The following is a 14293-nucleotide window of genomic DNA, read 5'->3' as shown; positions in this document are numbered from 1 at the left end:
TCCATCTCTACAGCAAATTAACAACTCCTGTGTGAGACTTCCATTAATTCATTTCGCCCTTTTGTTATCATTTTAAATCTGTGATTAATTTCTGAACTCTATGCTGATTGGTGAAAGCATTTAACTTCCTTTTTATTTTGTCCAATCAGAGGCCATCTTCCAGGTGAGCTGAGCATGTGACAAGAGATTATAAAACAGTTAATTTCACTGTTTACTTCCTCTTTCTTACTCATGGGACAAGTACTGTCAACAGATCATCACATTGCGCAGACAGAGCCTTAGATTTTTGTTTGGGCCCTGGGTTCGATTTTGGCTTCAACAAGAAGAACCAAAAATCAAACATGGCAACCGCTGACACACATGGACTAAAAAATGTAACACAAACATACACCTACATATACACATGAACATGACCTGATTTCCACATCTGCGCACGGATAAACATTCTCATAGATGGCCTCTTTTTCCTTTTCTTGCAAACAGAACTTTCATCTTACTCTTCATATATAAACTCTTTTCTCTTCCCTACCAACAGGACAATTATTTAACACCGCATGGACTCTCTAAACTTTTAGTCCTGTGCAGTTTTAGGAGGTATATTATTCCAGGCTTTGCCTTCTCACCTTTTGAAAAGGGGTTAGTATATTGTAGTGAACTACTACTATAATGCTGCTATGGTATGCTTCCCTTATTTCTGTCTTTCTCCCTACTCTTCTACTTTTCCCTTCCTTTCTCTCTCAACGTCACCAGAGGTTTCAGCCAATCGGAATAGAGGACTGTGTTGGAGGGAGATACAAAGAAGAAATCTGTCTCAGACATGCGAAAACGATAGAAGGGTCAACATGTGGCTGACCAGTTTCCCTGGATAAAGACTTTTATCGAAGAAATGTACCATCCTCTTTGTAACCCTAGATCTTGGAAAAACATCATCAATCCTAAAGTCTCGTCGCACTTAATTATAACCGATGTTTTCTTTTCCACAACCGTTCTTTTTCAGCACTCTGGTTCTCTCTCAAATTTCGGAAGTGCCCCAAAAAGGGGACCAACCGAAATGGTGACCCTTTTTCAAACGTCGTTAAAAGCTATGGCAACCGCCATAATATTACTAAGTGCTTGAAGTGTCTGTATCGGGGAATGCCGGCAGGGCTGTTCAGGCATTTTTGTAAGCCGAGTACTCTCTTTTAGGACGTTGGCTTTCCAAATCCCACTAGCCCAACGTTGTCATCATATCTCCCCGCTGTGGAAGGGAGATAACTATTCCATACTCATAGAAGTATTCATTTAACCTTTCTCTTATCTTTTTTCGTGTGACGCAAACGAAAATAAAGTTTTAAATGTTACAATGAAACTTCGTCTTTCAAGTCGATATTAGAAACTTATATAGAAGAATGTCGATTACGCTTCAAATCAGTGATTTGAAATCACAATATTTTGTTTATTTATTTTGGCATTGTTTTTATACATGCTACCTTTTTGTAGCCATGTATATAATTAAAAAAATAATAAAAATAAAATCGGGATGGGGTTCTTGGGGGGGGGGGGGGCTCCTTAAAGTTGCCTCTGCCAACAGTAGTCATCTGTTACCCAACTTTCTACTGTAGCAAAATTAGACTTGGTGTCAGTTTCTAGAAAATCCTGTTTCCTAAGAAGAGGCATTCTCGATGGTTATAAAAATAACATGGATCAGGTGGGAAGCAATGCCTGGGAGGATGGCCACTCTCCTTCTGAGACGGAATGGAACCAAACTAAAGGCTATTAGACCGAAATCTGGGAAATTGAGCAACACGATAATCATCTAAATATAGATTATAAATCCCGTGTAAACATTGGAGGGTGGGGGGAAGAAAAACAGACAGGTGGTGAGAAAGTATATCGTTATCGTCGCTTACAATAAATAAACTTGCATTTTTAGGATAGGAAGAACTACTGACGACATATTATACACTCCCAGAGAGAGAGAGAGAGAGAGAGAGAGAGAGAGAGAGAGAGAGAGAGAGAGAGAATTGTTGTTGTTGTTATTGGGCGTGTAAGTCCGAAGTCAATTCACTTGAGTTTTTTTTATCAAGTAACAAGATACGATTTCCACGTCTTTTGAGGTATGTAACTTTTATAACTGTTTCTAGATTGTTATTTAAACAGCAATTGCATTTGTAAACGTAGAAAATCAACTTTCTTCCTATTTTATTGGAAATATTGTCAAAAATGTCATTAAAAAATGAAATGAAAAACAAAACAAAATCCTTCGAAACCGATGAAAATAAATCACCAAACCAGACACGGAAGAAAAAAAAAATCGTATTTTGTTTTAATAATTTGGACTATAATTTTCGTTTTTGTTATTTTCATAACCTTTTGGTTCGGCCGATATAACCTCCAACCTTCTTTAGGTGCAGCTATTCGAATTTTGGATACTTATGCAGAATACGAACCGTGGTATTTTTTTTAGATAGGATTTTCAGGATAAATTCAATTTTCACGGTATCTTTTGGGCACTAGTAGTGCACTTATTGATCCGTGCTGAAATAATAACGTTATTATTTAAAAAGCCAGGGTGTTTTGTACCTATTCTATACTTCAACCTTACAATTGAATAAAAAAAAAACATATCATAAAACTTTAATTAAACTTGAAAATACGATTTTAAAAAATAGCGCGGAAGTGCAATGCAGACTGCAGGCAGCAGCACTAGCACCATCTTTTGTTTATGAAATTCTTAGATGAAAGTACAGAATAGTTTGTTTTGTTGTTGTTGTTGTTGTTTATTTATTTTAGCACACTACACTCCTACCAATGTTAAAAATGCACGGTTCGTATTTGACAAAAGTACCCGAATTTGACAATCTTTTCATCGTACTCAGGAATGTTTACAGTGGTAGATTATTCGGTATTCCTTGGGCGTTGAGACCGAGTTCCATGACGGCCAGCATATTTATTTAATAGCCGCTCCTTTATAAAAGGCTAACACATGCGCGGATAACATTTTAAATTTATTTACTTACGTTGGCTTATTAACATTTTTAAAGAATATACAGTTTTTACTCACGTTCTATTAGACTTTATTTAAGAAACGTATATAAAGTCATGGCTATACATTATTCTAAAAATCTAACCCTTATTTCCAAGAACTACGAACATCTCGTAAATCATTCAAATGACTTATTTTTCTCTCACGTGTCGCGACATAGCACACGCATATACAACAAAATCTGATTTATCTTTGTTAAATAAAACTTTATTATAAACGTTAGTTTGTTTCACCAGTATGCTGATTCTGACACTTATTTTTTAATTTATTTGTTTATGCTCCTGAGGTGTGAGCGATTTTTATCCGTGTTCAAATCGCTGATCCTGATCATCTGATGTGACGCTGGCATCGATGAGGGTCGGCCATTCCTTGTTATCACACTGGCGACATTTATACGCACACGCCAACCGTTACAATATCGACAGGAGTGCTGCTTGCAGGTTAATTGTTGGTCAACAAGTTGCATATGCGATAAATTATCGGGTGCAGTGCAGCACTGCAGCATGCAGACTGCAGCAGAGATAAGTAGGTCCAGCCAGCATACGAGCCTTGTTCCGAAAAATCTGAACAGTTAGGTCACGTGAAATGTTACACCGGTGCTTCTATTATTATTGACCCTTTGAATGAATTCTGGAAAAGTTGTGAGGAAGCGAAAGCGTTTCTATAAAGAAAAATATATTTTACAAGCGGAAGGTTCAGCGTGTCTCATTTCACCATTTCGTTTTTTTTTTTTTTTTTTTTAGTAATAAATGCTTCTCTACATTAAAACCGACCTTGTGTCTAACTCTGCAAAGGCAAGAAAGTAACATGACTTCTGATAAACATTTTTCGACCTCCATAAAAGCATTAGGTACTCCTTGGGCGTTGAGTTCCATGGCGACCAGCAGAAAAAATTTAATGGGTAACGCAATAACATAAACGATGGCGATGAGTTGGCACAAAATAGTGCGAGGGTTCCGGGGTTAATACCATGTAAACGGTAAATTTGCGACGGATTCGAATATCAGATTCGTTGTCAGCGACCCCGAAAATCTTTTAAAAACCAAATTTATAAGTTCTGTTGTAGTTAAAGTAAACATTTATCCATTAAATTTTTTTTGGTCATGGAACTCAACGCCCAAAGAGTACCAAGCATTACAATACATTTAAACACTGAAGAATTTCCGCCAGTGTGCCCTTCTTGTTGTAAGTTTACTAGCCACTACTTGTGTTTCAAACTTAATTAAAAATTAAAAAAAACAACAATTTTAAGCGCTTTAAAATAATAAAAACACTAAAGCCTTTTTCGTTTTTGGTTCCTGCGCCCCTATTATCCGAAAGAAATAGCTATGTAAACATATTGCAATATTTTGCAATAATTATTTTTTTAAAAATTCTTTACAATCAATTTTTATTTAAAATTAAGAAATTATTTTCTAAAATATTTTGTTTATATATGTGTACATTTTGTTTTTAAGTAAAATAAAGAAATTAATTTAAAAAATATTCTTTATATATCCATCCATCTTTATTCAAAAGGGTTACTTTTCGGTAGCTTCACCGGTTGTTAAGCTAAATTTTCCGAATATCAGAACGAGACTCGTCTGCGGGACCTACTTATCTCAGCTTCACCAATTATCGCCCTAACTTGTTTTAAAAAATATCTCGTTTAGTTTTTTTTTTTTTTTTTTTTTTTAGGGTAGGGGGGGTATTAACGCAGAAACAATAACTTTTTTTCTACTCTTGTCGATTAAAAGCAATTTCTTTCACTTTGTCGATGGTAGGTAAATAATCGTTGTTAGTTGTTTTTGAATGAGGGGAGCTAAGAAAAAAAATACCGTGCGGAAAACAACAAATAATGATAGGATAATTCCCTTTTGTTTATTGTACTAGCAGTTCAGCCCGGCTTTCCTCAGGTCCTATGTACTCTTCATAACTTTATGTGCATATGGATATATATATATATATATATATATATTAAAAAGTTTGACTCATGTCCAGGTAACCTACATCTAAAATTTCAAGTGTTTAGACCTAAAATTGGCGGAGGAGTTTGGTACTGCAAAAGTCAACTCTTTCAACCTTGACCTCTTGGCAGCCAATTTTTCGCCCCAAAACTGATAAAAAATCTAGCTGCATGTCTGAATACGCTTTATGTAAAATTTCAAATGTTTAGCCCCAAAACTGGCTGAGTAATTTGGTAGACGCTGCAGAGGTCATTTTTTTTTTTTAATTTTGACCCCTTAACATTTATTAAAAAGTTTGATCCGTGTCTAAGTAACCTACATCTAAAATTTCAAGTGTTTAGACCCAAAATTGGCAAAGGAGTTTGGTAGAGTTTTCAAAGGTCAAATTGTTGAGCTTTGACCCCTTGACAGCCAAATTTCTGGCAGAAAACTGTTTAAAAAGATTTTCTCAAATCTCAATACCCCTTATGTCAAATCTTAAGTCTGTAGACTGAAAATTTACAGAGTAGTTTGGTAGGGAAATGTACACACACACACACACACACACACACACACACACACAATTTCACTTTTATAGATATATAGATTGTGAAGCAATTTATTAAAATAAAATATAAAAAAAGAACATTATTGAAAAGTAGGTACTTATTGAACCGTGCTGAAATAATAACGTTATTATTTAGAAAGCCCTTCTTAACATGGGGAGAATGGGTGTTTTCTAACTAGTCTGTACTTTCACTAAACAATTTAATATGAACAAGTGAAGCATACATGGTCCCCCATAAGTGTACAGTGAATGAGGCATAAAAAGATCACTAAGTTCAGCCCCCCCCCCCCATTTAGCCCCAAAAGTCCCCAGGGGACGTCAAATCCTGGTGAAAATGAACATTTGAATTCTGCACCGTGCAAAAAAAGAAATGATTAAGCCCATCATTTGTCTCCTCCTCCTTTAGCCCCAAAAGTCCCCAGGGCTTTAACATATTTAAATTTGAGTTCAACACCATACAAAACTGCTAAATTGACATACACAGAAAATTTTGGACAAATATTGTAAAATAGTCCCAAAAATGGAGTGTTTTTATTAGCCCTAAAAGAGCCCCTGGGGCACACCCCAGAGTTATCGCAAAGTATAGACAAACAAAAGTATACAGAAATCAGTTAGTTACAACTTTTCAGAAAGTTTTATAAAAATCCAAGGTATTAATTTTTTTTAATAAGTGTAAAAGTGTCAATTTTAGCCATTTTAACCCCAAAAGCACTCCTGGGGGGGGGGGAGCAGAGTTTTCCCTTAAAATACGTTCTGTTACTTTTTTTTTACTCGTATCATGTTTAATGTTTGTACAAAATTTCAAAAAATTCCAAGGCGTAGTTATTGAGAAAAGTGCGGATAGGCAAATGGACGACCCGACAAGGGTGAAATTAAAGGTCCACCCTCTTTTTGTCGGGGGACCAAAGAAGATATCATAAAACTTTAATTTAACACGAAAATACTATTTAAAAATAGCGCGGTTCAAGAAATGCACAATCACTGAAAAGTAGTATACAATTAAAAATAACACAATTTTTATTTTTAATAAAATTAAGTTTTTTTTTTTTTTTTTTTTGTTTATTTGAAATAAATTTTTATTTTTTAATTTAAAAAGTCCAAACTTTTTATTTGAATTTGTAGAATAAATATATGGGTAGTTATGTATTTTTGGTATCGCGCTGAAATAATGACGTTATTTAAAAAAAACATTCTTAACATGGGGAGGGGGGAACGTGTTTTGTAACTGTTCTGTGCTTCCACCTAACAATTTAATTAAAAAAAAGATATCGTGAAACTTAAATTTAACCTGAAAAAAAAAAAACTATTTACAAATAGCACGATACCAAAAATACATAAGCACCAATATATGCTTATGAAAGGATATAGGTAAATGTGTAATTAAACAACATAAATTATTTGAAAGACAAAAAATAATAAAATCTATTTATTTTTATATAAAACACATTATTAGACCGCACTCCCCCCCCCCATTTCATTTTTATTATTTTTCATCATTTTTATTAGACTAACTGTACAACATTCGAGGCCACCATATTGCTTTTAAATTTTGGCCTTTTTTACGCTCTTTTATTACAAAAAAAATATGGCAGCCAAAAACATAGTTTGTGAAAGAGTATAAAAAAGGCCAAATTTGGCCTTAAAAAGGCCAAATTTTAAAAGCAATATGGCGGCCCCAAATGTCGTACATTTAGTCTAATAAAAAAATGATAAAAAATAATAAAAATGAAATTTTTTTCTGGTTTTATTTCCACCTTTGTGTCTAATAATGTGCTTTATATGAAAATAAGTAGTTTTTTATAATTTTTTCCATTGTTTTCCATTCAGTAATTCTGCTGAGGATTTGATTCGAGCTGATAGTGATGTGGACCTGTAAGCCATTATTGCTAGATGGCTGTCTGTGTTCATCTCTTGCGCTTTCAGCAACAACTTTTCATAGATACCCACTATCCTCTCTGCAAATCCATTTGACTGTGGATGATGTGGTGACATGGTAGTGTGCCTGAAGTTGTAAGATTTGGCAAAGTCTGCAAACTCTGTACTGGAATACTGTGGCCATTGTTGCTGTATACAACCTCTGGAATGCCTTATTCTTCGAACAGGAGTTTCATTTTTCAAATTAATGCAGCTGATGTGGTCGAGTGAAGACACTGTGTGGAGGGGCTGTGGCTGTAATGGTCTTTTTTTTTTTCTTTTTTTTTTTTACAAGGTGGTCACCACTTATCAAGGCCCGGAAGCCACTCAGGGATAACGGTTATTGTAAGTACAGTACATTAGTGTGGAGATTTAATAAAGTGTCTACTTAAGGGGGCGGTTCATCAAGAATTTGTTTACCTTGGACTTGAAGACATCCAGTTTGTAGTCAGGCGGGAAGCAGGCAGACGGAACAGAGTTCCACAGGCGTGCAGTTCTAAGAAAGAAGCTTTGTTCATGAAATCTACGTTTTGATTTAGGCATAGATAAAGAATGGGGAAAGTTTTTGACAGTGGATTCAACTACAGGTGTTTTTTGTAAAAGATTGGCGAGGGGGGACCAGAGATTGGAGTTCAGACGAGCACCTGCCATGGAAATAACGATAAAACAAAGATAGGCTTGCAACGTCTCTTCTGTGGCAGAGAGGTTGCAGGGAAGAGAAAAGGGCATCCCCCATTAAGCCATGAAGTATATTTTGTACTCTGTCAAGGCAGGATAGGCTGTTTTTAGCAACTTCTGGCCAGATATGGCAGCAGTATTCTATCCTTGGACGTACTTGGCTTTTATATAGATAGAGAATTGCATCAGTAGTGAGATATCTTCTGGAGTGGTAGAAGCAAGAATTTTTTATCTTCCATGGTAAAGATGTCTGTACTGACATGCTGCAATGGGTAAGAAGGTGTCATGCTGGTGTAGTGTTTCTGATGGGATACTGGGTTGGTATTTCTAGCATCTGGAACAGTCTCTAATTAGTTCCCCTATGTCCTTGTTGATATTGACCCAGAAAACTGCTGTTTTGGGCTAATAAACATGTTTTCTCATGGGATTAGTTGTTGTAGGATGTCTGGTTGATGTGAGAGAGGTATAATGATTTTATTGCCTTTAAGGAGTATCCCATCCTGGAGCCTAATTTCGTCTATATAGTTCCCGAAAGCTTGTACATAAGAATGGCAGTTGGATTGATTTGCTGGCCATCCAGAGAATTGTGTTGGTGAGCTCTTTTAGTACTGAGTCTTTTTGAAGGTTTCTGCTTTGATATCTTGTAGGCGAGTTGGAGGTGCGTGTGTGTTGATGTCTACATTCCTGATTGACACTGATAGGGATGAGAAGGGATGTGGGAGAGGAGTGGGAGGAGGACTGAATGGGGTTACTATTACTAATACTACAACAGTATCAATCCCCAGAAGCAAATCAGATAGTACTTTGTTTTGTTTTTTACAAAGGAGTCACCAGTTATCATGGCCCAGAGGCCACTAGAGGATAAGGGTTAATGAGTGTAATGGTCATTGGGGAAATATAATAGTAATTGTTAGTTGTGGAAATTTGGTAAATTGGATTACTTAAAGGGATGGCTTATCAAGAACTTGTTCACGTTGGACTTGAAGACAACCATATTGTAGTTAGTAACTTAATTAGATCAAGTAGTTTTTTACAGAGGAAAATCAAGTTGTAGGTAGACAGATCATGATGCAGTCATCTTGGTAATCTAATTGTAAGAATACAGATTGTGACGCAGTTGTTTTAGCAATTTCAATATAGTTAGCTGACGTTAGCCAAATCGGTGTAGTTTTATTTTTAAATCTAATTTAACTTGGGATTTAACTAATGATCACTGTTATTTCGGTCACCTAAATTATTCAGAGTGAAATACGTATCAACAATGTTTTATCATTACTCACAAGCAAGTTATCTTTTAGTTAAATCATTGGTGCTTGTGCAGTTTAGCAAAGGCATTAAAAAAAAAAACGAAGGCAAAGAAAAAATTCTATGATTTGCATGCCTGCCGGACGCAATGCAGCCATTTTGGCAATTTCCAGATACAAGGAGCAGGACGCCAGGGGAAATAACTCATAATTTTTTAAGGTTGCCAAAATTTGACAAGATTATTTCTAGTTTTGATTTTTAGGTATTCCTTTTTTTTTTTTTTTCCTTTCAAAAAATCGTTTCAAAATTTTTTAATAACATTATTAGAACTTCATGTGCGTTTTGGAAAACTTCAAGAATTAGATGGAGTTATCTTCCCTGGTGCACCCTCCTCACCGCTGGATGGAATTGCCAATATGACTGTATTGCAATCTGGCTACTGGCATACTGGCTAACTCGAGTTAGGGAGCAGACCCACACACGCTTAGAACAACATCATTAGCCCTTTGTTACTCCACGGCTGAATATGGCGCTGCAGTATGGTCTCGCTCAGCCCATGCTCACCGCTATACGCAGATCTCCACAAAGCTTGCCAGATCATAACCGGAAACTTAAAAAGCACACCTCTACCAGCCCTTACCGATTAAGTGGCATACCACCTAAAGTCCGCCGGGATATAATTGCGAGAGTTGAGCGTACTAAACAACTCGAAGACTCCAGACACCCTCTCTATGGCTACTCGGAGGTGGCTAGACGACTTGTGTCCCGGCGAAGCTTTGCCACAGTGGAGGAACTACCAGACACTCCTACATCCTCTTACCGGCTGCAGATGTGGAGAGAGGTAGACCCTTAGTCTACAAATATAGCACTGCCAGAGCCCAGTGAAACCTTACCACTTGGCACACACCTGTCCCGTTTGGAGTGGATCACTCTGAATAGGGCAAGGGCAAAAGTTGCAAAAACTGGTGACAACCTCCTCATGTGGGGTTACTCTACAACTGCTGAATGCCCCTGTGGTGCCCAAGTTCAGACCATCGAGTACATTTTAACATCTTGCCCACTGGGGCCCAACTGCACGGACGAAGACCTCAGTGTTGGTAATGATACCGCACGCCGCTGGTTGAAGAGATGGAGCGACAAGATATGAATGAATTGCAATCTGTCTCCCTACAATTTGATTTTCCTCTGTAAAAAAAACTACTTCATCAAATTAAGCGTTTTTTTTTTCTTAATGCAAACTTCATTTCGTAATGGGTATGTACATCGTAGAGATTTTTCTTTATCTTCATTTTTTAATATCTTTGCTAAACAGCACAAGCACCAAATCAGGTTTAACTCACACCCCCAACACTCATTAAAAAATGCTACATTATAGCTAGTGAAGCACTTCAATGAAGACCCAGCCACGAAAATATAGTGGCCATCTTTATAAACAAGTTCAAAGACGATGATTCTAGTTCATAGTTTTCTAGTTAGAGAACATGGAACTAATTTTCAAAGGGTAAAATACGAAAATTTCGGTTGAAAAATTTCAACACCCCAAAATTTCAAAATAATACTTCATCCAAAATAAAAAAGGTTCCATATTCGTAACTAGAAAATTATGAATTTGAGTTACATGCCTTTAGCTTTGTTCTTGACTTCTTTATAAAGATGGCGACTATATTTTTCCAACTGTTTTCATTTCAACATTTTACATGTACAATGAAATTTGCTGATTTTATTCAAGACAAGATAATCATGCAGTTTCCAGTCCTGTGTAATTTTATCAGAATGAAGATATGCTGTAGCTCAAAGATTATGACATGCTGGATGTATTGGCACTACAATCAATTTAGTTTTACCTGTGAACTAGAAAAAAACTTGTTAAATTAATAAATTATACCGACACACTGACATAAATCCATCATAGACATGATGTAAAACTTAGAACAGAGATTGGTTAATACAAAGTGAAAAACAGTAAAGATTTTAGTGGGTTAGATAAAAATAGGCTCTTGTGTACTACTCAAACGGATCCACTTTTTTGGGGTTTTCTGTTTGGACCTGGGAAGCTTGCATGGCAGGGGCAGACTGTAGGGGTGCAGAAGTTTAAGTAAAATTAAATCTCTTTACCCCAAACAAAATAATAAAAAAAGAATGAAACAAAATGACACCTCCTTCTGATTTAAAATGCACCGCATTTATTTTTTAATAAAAACAACAAGGTGAATGAACAAAGGTTCGATCGGTGAAAGTTCTTCTGAAGTCATTATGATTAGGATGTTAGATGAAAGTCTTTCGTGGAATTAATGAGTTTAGAAGGTTAAAGTCCTATGTGAAATTAATGAGATTATTTTAAAGTTTGGGTTTTATCTGGCGAGGTTCACCTTACTTATAAGTCCTATGGGGAAAGTAATTTGTTGTTATTAATTAGAAAATGTGTGGAATGTATGCGTGTGTGCATAAGTGATTTTTGAGTGTCCGCAAGGCGTGTGTAATCATGGCGTTGACAGCTTCGGCAGCGATGATGTTATGAAGACGAGAGGCATGTTCTCGTGTGTAGTCTAAAAGAAAGGAAGAAAACTGAATTGACTGAATGAACGGAATTAATTGAATGAACCATAATGACTGATGCGTTTTTATATATTTTGGGCTGGCTCCAAAAACAAGATTGCTACTGCTGATATTTTTGGTTTTGGAGAAGCATTAAAAAGACAATCTTCTGAATTTTCTTATTGGTCGCTTGTGTCACGTGATACTGTCGCCAACTACATCCGCCAGAAATATGTTCATTTTACTTTTGTTGTTGTGAGAAAAGCGTGTGGGCGTATTTGAAATTGTGCCGTTGCTGGAAGAACTTGTTTTTGTGCAAAATGCGCGGGGAAATTGAAATGAATAAACGTTCGTTTATTTGCGCGCGAGCGCGTGTGTGTGTGACTGCACAAGACAAATGCAATTTCAAGACACAAATTGAAAATAAATGTGTGTTTTATTAATTACAAAAGAAAAGTTTGGACTTTATTATGAAAATTTAAAATTTTGAAAGAAAAAGTAGTTTTCGCCAAATTCACTCGCATTTCAACGGTCATGTTTTATGTAAGATAATATTTATCTTGTTAACAAAAAGAAAAAAAAAAACGATTTTGTGTTATAAGTTTGTTATATTTATTTTACTTACAGAAATGTTACAAAAACTTTATGCTCATGTTTTTTGTTTTGTTTTTGTTTACAATTGATTATTAAAAAAAAAAGTCTATTTTGTTTAAAAACAACAAAAAAAACGCCTAGTTTGTGTTAAGTTTCTTGTATTTTAAAAAGAGTTTCTTAACAAAAACGCGCGCAAAAAAACATGCATCTATTTTCGATTTGGTACTGAAATTGCATTTGTCTGCCCCTGCTATGCACTCTTCCCAAACTGAAAACCAAAAAAGTAATACCGCCCTAGTAGTGCACAAGTGTCTAAAAATAATTTGAAACAATTAAAATATAAAAATATTGTTTTAAATTATTTTTATATAACTCACTAAGAATTTTTACTTCGTTTTGCTTTTAACCAATCTCCATTCCAAGTTTTACATTGACTAGTTTACAGAATGATGATGAATTTATGCTAGTATATTGGCTAATTTAATGATTTAAAAAGTGTCTTTTCCCTCTTTCATACGTTTACTAAATTTGTTTTAATACCAATACGTTCAGCCTATCATAATTTTAAAGAATTACATTTTTTTAGTTACAGCATTTCGTCTTTCCAATAAAGCTTGAAAAACTTCTTATCTAATATTATTGTAAGTTTGTACTAAAACATGGTTTCAGTAAGAAAATAAATTGTTTAAGAATAATGATGCCGAAACCCATTGCACTAGAAATAATTAACATTATGGAAATAGGATTTAATCTAGTTTTGGAAAAGTAAAGATTTAAATGAACTTGAAACTAACAGTACTCCATGTAAAAATAAAATTACAAAAATAAAGTTCCTAATTTAAAGGGGTTAAGGTTAGAGTTAAAGTTCCTAATTTAAAAGGGTGGAGAAATAACAGAAAACACACCATTTACGCTTTTTATATCAATTTTTATTCTGTTGGCGTATGTTTTATTTATTTATTCTTATCCCAGTTCCGATTTACTTGCCTCCCTACAAGAGAAAAGTTAGACAGAAAGTCGGTTTTTAACATGGAGGAAAATTCAGCTCCTCAAAAAGGGGGTACTCTGGACTGGAACAAAAATTAAAAATTGTAGAAAGTGTAGAAGGATTTCTCTTTTATTTATTTTTATCAAGGCCCGGAGATCATTCGAGGATAAGAGTTAATGAGTGTACAGTAGTCAATGGGAAAATATCATAGTAATCGTGAGTAGTGGAAACTGGATTACTTAAGGGGACGGCTCATCAAGAACTTGTTTATGTTGGACTTGAAAAAGACCAAATTGTGGTCAGCTGGAAAGCAGGCAAACAGAAGAGAGTTCCATAGGTGTGCAGTTCTAAGAAAGAAGCTTTGTTAACGGAATCTACGTTTAGGTTTAGGCACAGATAAAGAGTGGGGAAACTTATTTAATGACCGAGGAGAGAATAGACTAAGTGTAGCATCAGATCATATCAGATATTATACTTTGTATTATTTATTTGCAAAAAATATTTTTAAAAATTTATATTGTAAACGTTTGTTTGAAAAAATTAGGCACGAGGCCATTTAAAAGTGTAAGAAAATGTGTATCATCTTTTGTCACCATAGCTAAAAAATTGTTTATCCTACTCTTAGTTAGAATCATGAATTACCATAATACCACAATTATTCCAGGGTTCATCCTACTTGAATTTCACGAAATCGTTCAAAAAATGTTATTAAAATAAATATATCTATATACAACAATTTCATTGCAGATTAGGGAGAAAAGAAAGATAAAAATTTGGCTAGTTAAAGAATTCCAACCCTTTCTAAATAAAAGACTGACCAC

At 35.2% G+C, this 14293-nt stretch overlaps 1 protein-coding gene across 1 annotated transcript in view; it reads left to right on the top strand.

Moving 5' to 3' along the window:
* Positions 1-1855: 1855 nt before the first annotated feature.
* LOC145288069 (leukocyte elastase inhibitor-like) overlaps positions 1856-14293 on the top strand; it is a 32527-nt gene continuing 20089 nt past the window's right edge. Inside the window, exon 1 of the mRNA XM_080136123.1 lies at positions 1856-2096. The gene's annotated coding sequence lies outside the window, so the exon portion shown is untranslated. The remainder of the gene's footprint in view (positions 2097-14293) is intronic.

Source organism: Euprymna scolopes, chromosome 11 (assembly GCF_053919585.1).
Source record: "Euprymna scolopes isolate OS-2025 chromosome 11, ASM5391958v1, whole genome shotgun sequence".
Taxonomy (NCBI): Eukaryota; Metazoa; Mollusca; class Cephalopoda; order Sepiida; family Sepiolidae; genus Euprymna; species Euprymna scolopes.
The sequence above is the reverse complement of the archived record's forward strand: the minus strand, read 5'-3'. Positions and strand labels throughout refer to the sequence as shown.